Source organism: Toxorhynchites rutilus, chromosome 2, assembly GCF_029784135.1.
Source record: "Toxorhynchites rutilus septentrionalis strain SRP chromosome 2, ASM2978413v1, whole genome shotgun sequence".
NCBI lineage: Eukaryota > Metazoa > Arthropoda > Insecta > Diptera > Culicidae > Toxorhynchites > Toxorhynchites rutilus.
In genome coordinates, this window is record NC_073745.1 from 79,538,812 (window position 1) to 79,555,935 (window position 17,124).

General features: G+C 37.5%; 1 non-coding gene across 1 annotated transcript; it reads left to right on the forward strand.

Annotated features, from left to right (window-relative positions):
- The first annotated feature begins 10,855 nt into the window (after positions 1-10,855).
- Positions 10,856-10,928, forward strand: Trnar-ucg (transfer RNA arginine (anticodon UCG)). Its single transcript has one exon. It is a non-coding gene; the product is annotated as a tRNA-Arg (tRNA).
- The last annotated feature ends 6,196 nt before the right edge of the window (positions 10,929-17,124 follow it).

Below are 17,124 nucleotides of genomic sequence, written 5' to 3' on the forward strand. Positions count from 1 at the left end.
TTTGTATTTCTGCTCCTTCGCGCATTTCACTTATCCATCTGTCGGAACAAATTGTAATATCTATTCGTACATTCAAATTATGAGCGGTAATTTTTAGAGACCGGTGCCCGCCGGATATAGTTGGAAATATACAAACAAAAAAATCTTCCAGAGATGCCTGGGCTTCGGCTTTTCACAGATGCATGCACAGGTAAGAATTACTCTGTGTGTTTTTTTATTCACTCACCAACCGCTCGCTCACCGTTTCTGATTTTTATTGGACTCAGAATTATGCATGAATTAATTTGGGGTTTTTTTACTTCACTCCCCGATCGTAGCCAACAAAGCGGTTTGCACGCTCGCCTACACTGTAGTGGTTGGGAAGATAATTGTTACAGCTCGAAGCCTGCAGATGAAACACTTCAATTATGGAAACACTAGTAGCAGTAGAGCCATATTCCGTGTTCTATGGTTGGGAAAAGGTGAAGCGTTTTTTGTAAGTCCGCATATTTCGCAAGATTGAAAATGAGAAGATCAAAGGTTATCAAAAGAGCCCAAATAATTAAAATCTTTAAAAACTGTTTGAATTTACACACACGGCAACAATGATATGCTTCTTATGAGTAGGATGAAAAATGATGTAATTCTACGATTCAAAATAAAGTAGTTGATCAATGTCTACAAATTCCACCTTGCGCTGGTACACGCGAATTTTCGAACATGCCACTCTGAATTCAATCTAGGCGTGATACTCAACATAAAAGTATCCATTAATTATTACTAAAAATAGCACAAGTAACATAGAGAAAGCGATGTTCCTCTAAGCATATTAGTGCCATTTAAGAGGAAGAAAAAAGAATCAACTTTGGGAATGGAAACATTGCGTATCAATCTAAGCGGTATATTTCCGGCTATTTTTTGCCAAATATGTTAAGAAATCTCATCTCATGATACTTCCAAAAACAATTCAGATTTTCCTTAAAAAATCTACGGGAATCCAGAATTTCCCAGTGATGCTTAATGCTGATGAGGTCTGGGAACTGGAATGACCACTCAAGCATTTGCATCTTTTCCTATTGGTTTGGATCTTCTCAACATGAACAGAGTCGATAGGATTTTGCGCAACGTCAAATTTTGTGGAAAGATGAATAGAATTGTCAAATGTATTGGAATGGCGCTCGAACAATGTGTATCTGCTTTGTGGGAGCCTCATTTGGATTAACTTTGGAAACACCAATTTGTCTGGAGCTCTTTTTAAGAATATACTGACCCATTTTGATCAAAATCAAAACTGAACTTGTTAGCCGGACAATACGGCAGTTCACTCTTTGAGACTAGGCGGAATTAAACATGTCATCAAGATACATCGATTCAATGGAGTGGCCGGGATCCAAACTGAATCATATCTACAATTTGTGGGGCATTTTGTCACACTATGACTCAGTATTACAACTGATCATGCATATTCAAGATATGATCATATCTGTCAAGTAAATCAAAAATTTCATTGTACATTTTAGTCATCCCTTAAAAAATATCTACACGAACAAGAAACAATACCACACAATTCACAACGAAGATATAACGGTTCCATTTTGACTATTTTTAGCAAGTTCTCATAAAATTTCCAACATAGGATTTTAACAATTTCAAACATTTCATGAAATTCATCTTGAACCGTACAGGCAAACCTTTTTTTTTGTGCGGGGGATAGGGACCGCACAAAAAATCGTGCAAAACTTCACCAGTAGTTTCAAAAAATCGTTATAAATAACACCCATTTTGAAAAAAAAGCTATTTTTGTGCGATAGATAAGGACCGCATAAAAAAGTTTTCCCCAAGAAAATAACTCAAATCCACGCCGTTCATCGTTCAATTTCCTTTTGTTCCCCCGCTTTACGATGGGACAGTTTGCCTTTTCGGTATCCCATGGCTGAGTTGTACCTTTAGTTGCATGTCGAAACGTGATGCTGATAGAAATCATGTCATGCAAAAACTTAGAAAAAAGAGCATTTGATGGAAGGATGGGAATGATTTCAGAAGTGGATAATTTTGACGCAAATATGGTTTTTTCGTACTGAAATGCATATTAGTCCAGTCAAATTAGCTCATTTAAGAGCTCAGCTTGTAACAAATTGGCGGAAAGAATTTTTTTTTTCGCCAATGTGCTTGGGAAGGTGTCCTAATCAACATACAAAAAGTCAACCAAATTCGGATGCTTCTCCCCCAAAACTCCACATTTTTTGCCCCCTGAAACAGTTTTTTGCATTTTTCTCGCTCCCTATCACTTTTTTCGATAAAAGTGCTCTATACAATTTTAAAGAGCGTGAAATTTTACATAAATTTGATCCTATGAAATTTTTTGTACGACCACCCCCACGCGAGTTACACTCCTTATAATACCCCGAGTTTTATATTTTCGTTAATTGTACTCGCGTAGCTGTTATTTCAAAACAAACTTTGAAAGAAATGTTTATTTTGGTGTGGTGTATTTGTGGTGTAATAGACGCCTTATGTCCAAAATTCCTACGGTAATAATGTGTGCGTTGTCTTTGATGGACATGATCCGTCAGACATCAAACATTTTGAGAGGAATCGACGATATGAAGGAGAAGTAATTGAGGTAAAAGATATGGCGCCAGATACAATCATCGAATTCGAGCCTCAAGTTTTTTTCGCGAGTAGCGAAAATAAAATTCGTATAATAGAGCTGTTAACGACTGCCTTTACTTCGAGCGGAGTATCGACTAAACAAGCGCCAGGAGATGCGAACTGTCTCATAGTGAATACCGCGATCGAGTTTTCAAAAATTAAAGAGTCGCACTCGGTTGTAGTTGTTGGCCAAGACGTTGATTGCATGGTACTGCTGTGTGCATTAACACCACCAGATTGTACCAGATATTTTTATCGAAGCCGACAAATGATAAATCGTCCTACTTTATACTCAATAGCTGATAATCAAAGAAAAAACCAGGAGAACGTTCTATGTTTGCATTCAATAACTGGTTGCGACACTACCTCTGTATTTTTTCAAAAAGGGAAAAATACATCGAAGAAAGTTCTTCAAAAATACGATTTTTCCGAAGTTATTGAAACATTTTATACGGAAGGGTCTAGCCAGGATTAAATTTTCGAGCAAGGCCTGAAATTTGTTATGGCTTTATATGGTGGAGATTCTGAATCGCCGTTGAACGAATTTCGGTACATGTGCTTTTCGAAAAACGTGGCAAGAAACAAGACCATTAAGCTAACAAATCAACCCCCTACCGAAGCTGCTGTCCATCAACATCTTTACAGAACGTATTTGCAAATACAGCATTGGCAGGGAATTTTAAGATCCTGCTGATTGGGGATGGAAGCTTTGCGACGACACATACCAGTCAATATTTACGAATAGGGCACCAGCACCGAACGATTTATTGAAAAGCTTTTTTTTGTAATTGTAAGAAAGGATGTACATCAGGTTGTACTTGCCGCAAGCATGGTGTATATTTATGTTTGTACATAAGTGCTGAGTGATTCAAGTTCACAAACAACAATACCAAACTTTACAACCAAATTGTATTTCTGTTTCAGGTTTGAAGTAGTCTGTCTGGGTGAAGCTTGTTTTGAATTGTGCAAGACGAGTTGGAAGAAGATGACACTAATGATGATATTTTCTTCGAGGAATCAGATGATGATTAATGATTCAAAATAAACTTTTTTCGATCATGAGTGAACTTCTATGTACTTTTTTTTGGGCATCGGAAATGATTACCTCGGGAATCTATTACAAACATTTTGAATCCTTAGTTAAATACACCACACCAAAATTATTATTATTATTATTTTATTTGATCCATCTGACTTACAGTCTACATGAATATGAAATTATAATTAAATGTAAATAAATAGTCGAAAACATAAAACATCAAGTTGTCAAGTTGAAACGTTTCAAACGGTACTTAAATTCATCTACGGAACAACAGAAATCAAACAAATGAAACACATAATTAAATTCACGACACATCGATACAATCGGTTCATTTCTTCCGTACTCGGTTCGTCTGAATTCTAGTCGCAGAAATTCCCTTGATCGTAGGACCACAGTCGGTGCGTTTAAATTAAACTGTTCAAGAATGTGGGAGGAGTCCGTATGTCCCAGTAGTACTTTGGCGACAAATAAAGCTTTTGCCGAGCTACGTCTTTGATGCAGAGTTTCCATCCCAAGCAGACGGCAACGGTTCTTATACGGTGGTTGGTCAGCCGAGTTAGTCCATGGTAGAAATCTCAATGCAAATTTAATGAATCGAGATTGAACAGCTTCAATTATTTTTATCCACACGTGCGCATATGGACTCCATACCACTGAAGCCGTCTCCAGGACAGATCGAACAAGGGCGTAGTAAAGCGATCGGAGACAGTAAGGATTTCGAAAGTTGTTTGCAGCTCTCATTATGAAGCATTCATTATGAAACATTTCTTTCAGAGATTGTTTTGAAATAACAGCTACGCGAGTACTGCAATTAACGAAAATATAAAACTCGGGGTGTTATTAGGGGTGTAACTCGCGTGGGGGTAGTCGTACAAGAAATTTTATAGAATCAAATTTATGTAAAATTTTACGCTCTTTAAAATTGTATAGAGTACTTTTATCGAAAAAAGTGATAGGGAGCGAGAAAAATGCAAAAAACTGTTTCAGGGGGCAAAAATGTGGAGTTTTGGGGGAGAAGCACCGATCCGATTTTGATAGACTTTTTGTATGTTTTTTTTTAATTTAATTTATTTTCAACTGGCTCAGCAACGTTAAGCATCAATGAGCCGTGTTTATGTATAGGGAAAAGCCTCTGTGAGTAGAACTATGCAAATGTTCTTTCTCATAAAGGCATAAAAACCCTATGATTTTTTCAAGAAATAGAACAATATAAATAATTATACAACAATTCATTATGAAATATTATTTAAGACTTCTTCTTGAGGATTTTTTATAGAGAAAACCACCTCCTTGAAGATTGCGAGCAATTACGTGCATCTGAGTATTTTTGAGTTCTGAGGAAAATAGTTGAAGAAAAATGAAAACGTTAATAACCATATATTATTGATAAATAATAAAAATATTCATAACAAAAAACAAAAAAGTTGGAGAAGTAAACGATAATCAAAAATAAAAGAAAAATACACACATACTCATACTTGAAAGTGTATGGATTTGAGGAAGTAATAAATCAACATAATTGCATCGAGATTACGAGTAGCCAGAACGTCACAGATCGAAACATTGAGTGGCATTCCCTTTTTGCGAAAATTTTCTATTAAAGATAACCTTTTATTTTGAAATTCAGAGCAATACCATACAATGTGATCAATATCGTGGTAACCTGTACCACAAATACATAGGTTACTATCACTGATGTTAATTCGAAAAAGATGTGCATTCGAGGAATAATGATTAGACATGAGTCTGCACACTACTCGAATGAAATCACGAGAATAATTATATCCTTTGAATTATGGTTTGAGGGAAACTTTAGGAATGATAGAATACAGCCACCGACCTTTATCACTACCATTCCAACTTGTCTGCCAACATTGAAGTGCACGTTCACGAGGAAAATGGAGATATTCATCAAAAGTAATTGGCCTATGAAATAACAGTCCTTCCGTAGCGCCCTTCTTAGCAAGAAGATCAGCTTTTTTCATTTCCTGGTATCGAACAATGAGAGGGAATCCATACAAAAGTGATATTAAATGATCTACTTATCAAAACACTTAAAAGATGTTGGATTCCAGACAAGAAATACGAAGAATATCTAGACCTTACCGAACGAAGTGCCTCTAAAGAGCTGAGACTATCAGAAAAAATGTAAAAATGTTCAGGGGACAAGGTCTGAATATGTTGTCATGCAGTGTATATTGCAGCCAATTCCGCAACAAACACCGAACAGGGTAAACTAAGCTTACGGAATATGGAGAAGTTAATATTAAATACCCCAAAACCTGTGGAACCATTAAGACTAGATCCATCACTAAAAAAAATTTTGGTTGAGTCAATATGTTTATATCTTGACAAGAAAATTGCAGGCATGACTATTTGGCGGAGATCACTGGAAATACCACTCACATAAATTTTCATTGGCAAGTCAAAATTAATAGAAGGATTGAACAAAATTGAAGGAATGGTCTGGAAACCAAGTAAAGCAGATGGGCTTTCCAGGGTCAGAAATTCAAGATATAGCGACATTCGCTTAGATTGAGTGCCCAAGGTTAGCATTTTTTCAAAGTTTGTTATCACTATCGGATTGAGTGTTTCACAACGTATCAAAAAACGAAATGATAACTCGAAAAAGCGCACAGAAAGAGGAAGGATACCAGCTAAAATTTCTAGGCTCATTGTATGTGTTGACTGCAATACGCAAACAGCGATATTGGATCCTTTCCAGTTGCATAATATGAGTACGGGCAGCGGACCTGAAGCAAAAACTTCCATACTCCATAACAGATAGAACGGTTGTTTTATACAACCTAATCAAATCGACGGGATGCGCCCCCCACCAAGTCCCTGTTATGGATCGGAGAAAATTTATTCGTTTCTGACATTTTTGTTTCAAGTAACCTATGTGTTTACCCCATGTGCCTCTAGAATCAAACACAACTCCTAAATACTTGAATGACGGCGAGTGCCTAATTGTTCTATCCAAAAGTTTACGTTGCAATTGTGCGGGACGGTGTTTTCTTGAAAACACAACCATTTCTGACTTTTCAGAAGAAAACTCAATACCCAATTTACAAGCCCACTCAACCAAATTAACAAGAGAAATCTGCAAGGGATTATACAGATGAATACTGTCTTTGCCTGTTACCGACACTACACAATCATCTGCATATTGTCTCAAAGTACAGTTTCCTGATAAACAAACATCGATGTCATTTACATAAAAGTTGTAAAGGATTGGACTAAGACATGAGCCTTGAGGAAGGCCCATGTAGCTAATCCGTAAAACTGACGAAGAACCATGGGAAAAACTCATATGTTTTTCACGCATTAGGTTAAACAAAAAACTATTTAATTTTGGAGAAAACCCATTTAGATGAAGTTTTTCAAAAAGAACCTCAATGGAAACTGAATCAAACGCACCCTTGATATCTAGGAACACAGATGCCATTTGTTGCTTACTACACAAGGCTATGTCAACCTCTGATGAAAGCAGAGCAAGACAATCATTAGTTCCTTTACCTCTACGAAACCCGAACTGCGAAGGTGAGAGGAGGTTGTTGGATTCTATCCAGCTGTCTAAGCGACATAGAATCATTTTCTCTAATAATTTTCGAATGCAAGAGAGCATTGCAATTGGTCTATAAGAATTATAATCAGACGCAGGTTTACCAGGTTTCAGAATAGCTATAACTTTAATCTGTCGCCACTCATGCGGAACAACGTTCTGCTCAAGAAAAACATTGAACAATTTTAACAAACGTTTCTTCGCATTATCAGGTAGATTTTTCAATAAGTTGAATTTGATCCTATCTGACCCCGGCGCCGAATTGTTACATGGCAGAAGTGCAAACGAAAATTCAGCCATACTGAACGGAGGCGCAATATCATCAGATGTCTCCAAGAAGGGAGGTGGAGCAGGTGCTGAGTCTGGACATATCTTCTTGGCAAAGTCAAAGATCCACCTTTCAGAATATTCAACTTGTTCATTTGAATGAGTTGAATTTCTCATTTGTCTGGCAACTCTCCAAAGAGTGCTCAAGGAAGACTCTCGGGAAAGCCCATTCACAAAATTACGCCAATAGCCTTTCTTTTTGGCTTTTATGAAGCTTTTGAATTTACGCTCCAGATAAATGTAATTGTCGTAACGTTCGCAGGAGCCTGATTTACGCCAATTCTTGAAAGCATTCGATTCCCAGGAAAACGTTTCGTTTGGGCATCAATAGCACTGTCATGAATTAAACCAGCTAGAAAATTATATTCTTCTAACGGGGGTAACTCATTAACTAATGCCACTGATTCTGAAATAATTGAAGAATATCTCTTCCAATCAATGTTTCTAGATAAATCATGCTGAACATTTATAGTTTCAGACGATTTAGAATAATTTGAAATAGAAACGGTGATCGGCAAATGATCACTTCCATGTGGATCTTGGATAACCTTCCAATGACAATCTAATGATAAAGAGGAAGAACAAAGGGATAAATCTAAGCGACTTGCGCGGCCTGATGAAGGAGCAATTCTTGTTATATCACCTGTATTTAAAACTGTCATGTTGAATTCATCGCAAAGATCATAAATAGAATTAGCTCTTCGATCATCAAAAGATTCACCCCAGCCAATGCCATGTGAGTTGAAATCTCCCAAAATAAGATGAGGTTGTGGAAGAAGCTCAATTATATTCACAAGGTTTCGATAATTAAGCATTGTACTTGGTGAAATATAAATAGAAGCAATGCACAAATCTCTACCCTTGATGCGTGCCTGACACGCAAGAATTTCAATTCGTGTGACTAAAGGCAGGGGAATCCTGTAAAATGGAAAACATTTTCTAATACCTATGAGAACTCCTCCATAGGAATCATCACGGTCTAAACGAATAATATTGAAATCATGGATGTTTAATATATTGTCCGAACGAAGCCATGTTTCAGATAGAGCAAACACATCGCAATTCAAAAAATGGAGCATTTGCTTGAAAGAGTCAAGTTTTGGAAGAAGACTTCTACAATTCCACTGTAGAATAGTAGAATTCTCTGACTCATCCAATAAATTAGGCATCGAAATTAATGAAGGAGAGGGGGGGCCACTTTGCAACCATTTGTTTAGCTAACTGACTGATAGTAGGAAGCCAAGCAGAAATGAGACATTTCAATGAATCTGAAATTCCGAAAATATCAAAGATCCATCTAACAATTGAAGAAAAGCAAATACCACCTGAAAATGATTGGGGTTCAGGAACCGATCGAGAAGCAAATCTGGGATGACTTGACAATTCAGGGAAATGAACGTCATAGTTAGAGGATCCCCAACCAGGAGGGTTACTGTTGGAAGGAGCAGAAAAATGAGAAGAAGCTTCTGGTTGATTAGAGGATAATCCTCTTTTTTTAGCAGGCTTGGAGGAGGAAGTATTTTTTCTCTTCCTGGTTCTTCCCGTGATTATTGGATCGAAAGTAGTATCCGATTCATCATCCTCTGATAAAGCAGAGAAACGATTTTCTGAAATCTCGGATACCTGAGCTGCCTTGAGTATATCAGCAAAGGATCGCTTAGAACGATCTTTAAGTGACTGTTTAAGTTCAATTGAACGGGATTTGTATTTTGGACAGTCTTTAACTGTGTTAGGAACACCTCCACAAAGAATGCATTTATCAGCATCCTTGTTGCAAATACTTTCATCATGATCGACTCCACACTTAGAACATTTAATTTTATTGCAACAGAAGGTTTTAGTGTGACCTAACTGTTTGCAATTAGTGCATGACATTATTTTGGGAGTAAATAATCGAACTGGAAGACGAAGCTTATCAATGAGCACATAATTTGGAAGAGCTGTGCCCTCGAAGGTGATTCTAAAAGAAACATATGGGAAATATTTCTTCTCGTTGCCATCAATTATAAATGAATTCAGCGATCGAACTTCTAAAATTTTCACATGAGGAAGTTTTACATCATGAAAAATACCCTCTGCTTTTTCGAAATCTGCTAGTTGGAGAGATTTTTCCGAAACCACACCATCGATTTCAACAATGTGTGCCGGAATATACACTCGATATTCAGCAGTGAACAAAGAATTATTTACAACTGCGTTAGCGTCTTTACAATCCGAGAGCACAACACGAAGTTTATCTTTATTAACTTTTGTAATCTCCAAGACACTTGAGTAATTAGATTTCAAGTCTTTACAAATTTGGGTCACTCTTAACGGTTTCCCTTTGGGACGGAAGAATACCACCCAACGATTTTTCGATGAACCCGAAACGTTCTGGTATTGTAGTATTCGAGAAAGATTCTTGGGAGGAATATTCTCAATGATTGGATGTTGAGGAGAATTAATTAGATATTGAACCGAACTGAGTGAAACAGAATCAATTGTTGGCTGTGTCGAATTTAACTGTGATTGTTTTTTATTTTTCTTCGAAAGACGAACTTCAGAAAAACAATTACTAGGAGAAGCTACGATGCTCATATCAACATCGGAGGGTTCGTTACCCTCCATTTAGATAGAATTGTGTAATAAAAATGAGAGCAGAGAGAGCCTAACACTCACAGAAAATAAAACTATTATTTTTGTATATATAAAAAAAAATAAAATAAAATTAATTAAGTAACACAAAACAAAAACTTAGCTGTTTTATATTTTCCAGAGGCAGGGAATCTTCAGAAATCCTGCACCAAGGTTCAATACAGCGGGAAGCTTCACACACACCGAAAAACACTTGAAAATTCAAAATTCGTATATCTTCTTCGGGGAATTCCACTCGCTAAACAAATGGCTCCAATAACTTCACAACTTCTTCGAGAAGTCTTCAAAACACTGAAATGACCTACAAGAAAAAAAAATCACGAAGAAAATCTGCAATATTCGTTTTGATGAAAACGTCACCTTTATTCCACGGCTTGCTGATGTATAACTTTTTGTATGTTGATTAGGACACCTTCCCAAGCACTTTGGCGAAAAAAAAAAATTTCCGCCAATTTGTTACAAGTGAAACTCTAATTTTACCGGACTATATAAACCATCGAAAAAAATTAAATAGCTGATAACTTCGTCAAATATGCTTCTTTTCATATACCACACAAAAAAATCGCACAAAAACAGATTTTCCTGTATGTGTTCATTACACTTCATAAAGAAATCAGTTTTTCAACTCATCAACTCATATACCAATATTCCCGCCCGACCGTGTGGCCTAATGGAGAAGGCGTCGGACTTCGAATCCGAAGATTGCAGGTTCGAGTCCTGTCACGGTCGTTTCAATCCGTTTTTTTTTTGGTAGGCCATATTAATTATGGAATGATAGTGCAGATACTTCACACAGATTCAAGATGTAATAAGGCAAAGAAATCGAAAAGAAATGTTCATCAATATTACTATCTGTGACGTTTTTGACGGTTACCATATTAGAAAATATGCCACGTTTTTTATGGAATGGTTTTACCGTTAACCTTTTCGCTACGAGCGTCGTCTTCAGACGCCATGAGGGTGATACTGCACATCGATCACACCAGCGCGATCTGCATACTTTTCGGCGCAATGTTCCGTTCAACGGTGGCACTCCGACGGAGCATACTGCCGTAGAGAAAGGGTTAATAACTATTTTTTGCTGTAAATGAATTTAGGTAATTTCTATACTAATCGAATGGGAAATTCTCAAAGATTTGTATGATATGCTCTACACCCAAAATTGATTTTTATCACATGTTTTGGCATCCTGATTTATTACATTAAATAATCTCAAAAATAACAGACAATGGGCTACTCTTCCATATTGGCATTTCAATTGTATAACATATATGCCAGGGATGGCCAGGATAGTGACACCTCCAAACGCCCTTCACCTTTTGTCGTGAATATTTTATAGGGTGTTTATGCTAACCTCAATAAAACATATTCGTTGTAAGAGTAGATATTTCTTCATAAGAATTTTCCGTTTTAATATTTTTTTTTTAAAATCTTTTGAAAAGTCGAAGCAAGTGCAAGCATAGAGCTTATTGCATGCATATTTTGCGGATGCATTCTGAAGTGAAAAATTTAGCACGTCCGTTGTACTCGGTAGAGCGATCATAATTGACCCATCGAACAATTATGATAGATTTTTATTTTTTGATTTGAATAGACTGTTTTCAAATACACACAATAGCAATATTACAGAGATAAACGCAGTCTGTGACACCGTGTGCGAGTATACGGGTTTTGATTCTACGCGCGAGTATAGGAGGGTTCAAGCTTTGTTTCATTCTCTAGTACTACATTCATTTTCTAACAACTTTTAACCCTTTGAGGTCGTATTAAATTTGGGCATGGGTGTCGTACTGGTCGGAATTATTTTTCCTTGGAAAAGCTGTGATACATGTTAGATTATGAAAAATAAAGTGTGAGATCTTTTTTGATTTGAATAGACGAAGGAATTTTCGATCTATTGAAACAAATTTTTGAATATGTATGTAACAAACATCACTCATAGACCTTTCAAATGTTTGTTGGTTTCCCTCAACTTCCCTCAACCATAATGACAATTTTTTTTTCCAAAATATATATTTTATAAAGGACATGTGGCGTTAGCCTGACGGGGCCGGGAGTCCAATATTTTGACAATTCTTGTCTTACAACTATGTTAGTAATATGTTACTGATTACTCGCGGTTGGCTCGAGGATAGTATTACAAAGATCTCATAATTGGGATGTTGCAGTCTCCAGTACTATGTATGTGTGGCCGACACGGGATACTTCCTATTGGGGTGTAACTGACCATTGATCAGCGACGCCCCCCTAGTCTGTACCTCATATCAATCGTGGTGCATCTCTGTTGACTCGAGGAATCCAGGGTAGAATGGTCACTGGGCGGTACAATCTTGAGCTCGTGTAGTGTTGCCATGAGCGGTACAACCTTTGGCTCTTATTGAATGATCAGTGGCCTGCACAACCTTCGACCTGTGTATCTGTAAAGAGTATGTGTATGTATTGCCGCGACTAAGTAAAAGTTCATCGATTGGATAGGAGGGATATGATACAGGGATACAACGGATGAAACATCATCAAACGTTGACATCGGCGTTTCTGAGGAACAGGTATAGACGAAGCAGAAGATCAGGATCACGGCTACCTAAGATATCCCGGACGGGGATATCCGATTGTCTGCCTAGTGCCCTCAATGCTATGGAAAGCTGAGAGCGGGCAGCATGGAACCGGATACACGACCAGACAACATGCTCGATGTCTTGGTAGCCATCGCCACAATCACAAAGATTGATTGCTGCGAGCAGTAATAATGACAATGTTTCTTAAATTCCAGAATCCATAGAAGCTCCTGTACGAAATCACTCGAAGTGTTCGGTAACGTTAATGTACAAACCAATATGATCCTTTTCTGTGTAACCTAGCGGTCCAACAAAATTTCCGGTGCAGGAATTTTTTTTTCGGAAACATTCTTCTTCTTCTTCTTCTTCTTCTTGAATGGCGTTAACGTTCCCTGTGGAACTTCTGCCGTCTCAACGTATGCATTAACTAGCATCATTTATTAATACTTAGTTGAAATTTCTTAACCCAAATAACACGCCTTGAAAGTATTCCGAGGGGCAAGCTCTAGAATACGCGTGACCACAGTGCAAGTCGAAGAAAATTTCTTTGACGAAAAATCCCCCGGCCAGAACGGTAATCGAACCCGAACACCCGGCATGATAATGTGAGACGCCAACCACTCGGCCACGGGTGCACGGGTGCCACGGGTTTTTGGAAACATGCAGCACAAATTATAAAAATTCTGCCACTCCTCTTTTCAAGAACTAGGCAAAGCACTGTGGTCATCTCACCAATCCATTTTCTATTTTTTTTATTCCGCTCATTTCGCAATTCGCTTAGCCGGCAAAGATACAGAAGCGCTCAAAATAGTTAAAATAATCTCATCGCACTGTGTTGGGTTCACCAAAATGAGCATGAAATGTAATTCGGCGAAATATTTCGGTTTCTTTGACATGCGTAAACATTCTCTATCCCATTCCGCATTGACTGCTATTTGACTCATCGCCATTCATCTCGAATTATTATCCAAACATCGTGTTTCGCCAGTTTAGGCTTCATTAGATCGGTTGCAAAAGTGAAACGGGAATGGTCTGTGGAACGCATTTCTTTGGCTGGCAGCGAGAATATGATCATTCTACAGCAGAATCGTGACTAAATGGATTTTCGAGCGGGCACCGGGTTATATACAGCTTTGATTATTTCAATAGTCTGTTCTCAAAATAATTTTTAAGCTACACACAAAGTTAATTTTTAGCATATGTTATGGCATCCCGATTTATTGCATTAAATGAGCTGAAAAATAACAAAAAATGTTATACTCCCCAATACATGTATATCATTTGTATAATATATATGCTAGAGCCAATATGAGCGAGCGAAACAGGAGACCCATTTAAATAAAGACATATGAAAGCTTTTTGTATAGTTTGCCAAATACACGGCCCAGACAGAGAAAGATATATTCTCGTTCGTGTTCTTCTTTATCCTCTTAGAAAACACTTTCCAACTTCATTTTATGATGAGATGTAATATTATCACGCTTCAATATAACAGCATTGGCAGCTATATGGATAGCGTGGTCGTGTGAAATAGTTTTGCATTCCAGCCGGCCTTGGTTCGATCCCCATTGACGTCGTATGGACTTTTTTTTGGCACAATCCCAAATGAAATGAGAAAAGAAAACAGAAAGAGATGTCTGCACGCATACATACAAACCATTTTTAAGCTTTTTAAAACAGCTCATTATTTGCGCATTTGACCCTCCAGCACACGAAATGGCATAATTTCTGCCAAAGATGAAATTTTTTCAGCCAACGCTAGTTTGGGTGTACTGAAACGAGATCAATAAGTAACAATAATTTAACTCTTTGAGATTTTATCTTTCGAATAAGTGATTATCATACCACTCCTTTCAGCCTGCAAAGAATTATTAACGTTCAAAACCTTGCATTCCAAGCGCCACGCTCTCGTTTTCGTAACTCTGAACTTACATCCCAGTACAGAAATGAACAATTTCAACAATGTTTTCTCCAGGTATATTATTTGTTAAATGACCAATTGAAAATGCTTGAACATTCGGCATAAGGTTTCGAAAATCATTAAAAACTAATTTTTTGAGCAAGCTTCGCCTTTGAAGACCACGAATTTGAGTTTTAATGAAGTATTGTTAATTTAATTTCAAAACTATGATAAGTTATCTGAATTAATTGTGAAGATTTCAATTAAGAAATATAGTCTTGAATAGAGCAACAGTGATGCATGAGAAATTAGAAATGTCTTAAATTAAAATTGGGCCCGATTATGTAATTCTAGTTGAACAGAACTTTGCTGCAGCTTAGAGTTTTGCTGGTTAGTCTATTTTTCTGTCGGGTGAAAGCTGTCGGCATAATTTTTCGAGCTGTTTGATTTGGTTGTTGCATTTCTCATATTTTTTTCCTTTGGAGAACATTTCGGCAATGCTTCAAAATATGCAATTCGCCGACGTTCGAGAAAGAACTAGATTCGAGTGATTCTATCGAATTACAAAATACGAAAATTTATTTGTTAATTAGCAATAATTATTTTTATTTTATAAAATAATTTATCATTGCATGTTTTTTTAGTATGACCTATGTTTTCTCTTTAATTAACTCTCCTATACTCGAGCGTACGGTCTCACAGACCGCGAGAATCAATAATTTTGTTTTTAAGGAGGCTGAAGCCTTTTAGGCTATTGAAACTGAATGAAGTTGACGAGGAAGTATTTTCTGGAGTTTTTTTTTATTTAATTATATCTTTTATTACTTAAAATAAATACAAATAATGCCTAAAAATACACAATAGCAATATTACAGAGATAAACGCAGTCTGTGATACTGTGTGCAAGTATACGGGTTTTGATTTTACGCGCGAGTATAGAAGGGTTCAAACTTTGTTTCATTCTCTAATACTACAGCTGAGCTGCGGTTAGCCGCAAGCAACTTGCTGACATGTGCTCACTCCTTCCTGAGCCACGGTTGATCTTGGGAGACTTCAACTCTCACGGAACCGCCTGGGGGGAACAGTACGATGACAACCGTTCATCGTTGATATATGACCTTTGTAACAGCTTCAATATGACCGTTTTGAATTCTGGGGAAACAACAAGTGTACCTAAATCACCTGCTAAGCCAAGTGCTCTTGACCTCTCGCTTTGCTCGAACTCACTATCGTTAGATTGCAAGTGGAATGTAATACAGGATCCCAACGGTAGTTATCACATATCAATCAAAATTTCCATCACCACTGGGTCGAATTCTTCTGAATCTATAAATATGGCATATGACCTTACAAGACACATTGACTGGGAAAAATATGCGGACTGGGAAAAATATGTTCGCGCTCAAACGAAACCCATCCCAGGTTCCACCATTCGCCGAAGGCCTCCCAATCTATAGTGTGATAGCCAATGTTCCAAGCTTTATGTAGAAAAATCGAATGCATTTAAAGCTTTTCGGAAAAGTGGAACCATTGAGAATTTTCAAACGTATTTATCCATTGAAAATCAAATTAAAAACTTGATCAAAGGGAAAAAACGTGCTTATTGGCGAAATTTCGTGGGAGGTCTGTCACGAGAAACGTCAATGAAAAAATTATGGAAAGTGGTTCGAAACATGAGAAATCGCTCTTCAACGAATGAAAGCGAGGAATATTCACATCGATGGATTTTGAATTTTGCACGGAAGGTATGTCCCGATTCCGTTCCTGTACAAAAAATTGTTCGATATATTTCACAAGATAGGTGCGATCTTGATTCCGAGTTTTCGATGGTAGAATTCTCTCTTGCTCTCCTTTCATGTAACAATTCTGCTCCGGGATCGGATAGAATTAAGTTCAACTTGCTGAAAAACCTCCCTGATGTGGCGAAACATCGCTTGTTGAATTTATTCAATCGGTTTCTGGAGCATAATATTGTTCCAGATGATTGGAGACAAGTACGAGTTATAGCTATTCAAAAATCCGGAAAGCCCGCGTCCGACTTCAATTCGTACCGCCCAATAGCAATGCTGTCTTGTATACGGAAATTGTTGGAGAAAATGATCTTGTTTGGCCTTGATCGATGGGTTGAAACGAATGGCCTACTCTCAGATACACAATATGGGTTCCGCAGGGGCAAGGGGACGAATGATTGTCTTGCGTTGTTTTCTTCAGAAATTCAAATGGCTTACGCCGAAAAAAAAACAAATGGTTTCAGTATTCTTGGACATAAAGGAGGCTTTTTATTCTGTTTCAATAGAGGTTTTGTCGGTCAATTTACACTCTCGGGGACTGCCGCCTCTATTGAATAATATGTTATATAACTTGCTTTGTGAGAAACATTTGAACTTTCCTCACGGAGATTCGGCAGTAAGTCGGGTCTCTTACATGGGCCTCCCCCAGGGCTCATGTTTAAGCCCCCTTTTTGTACAAC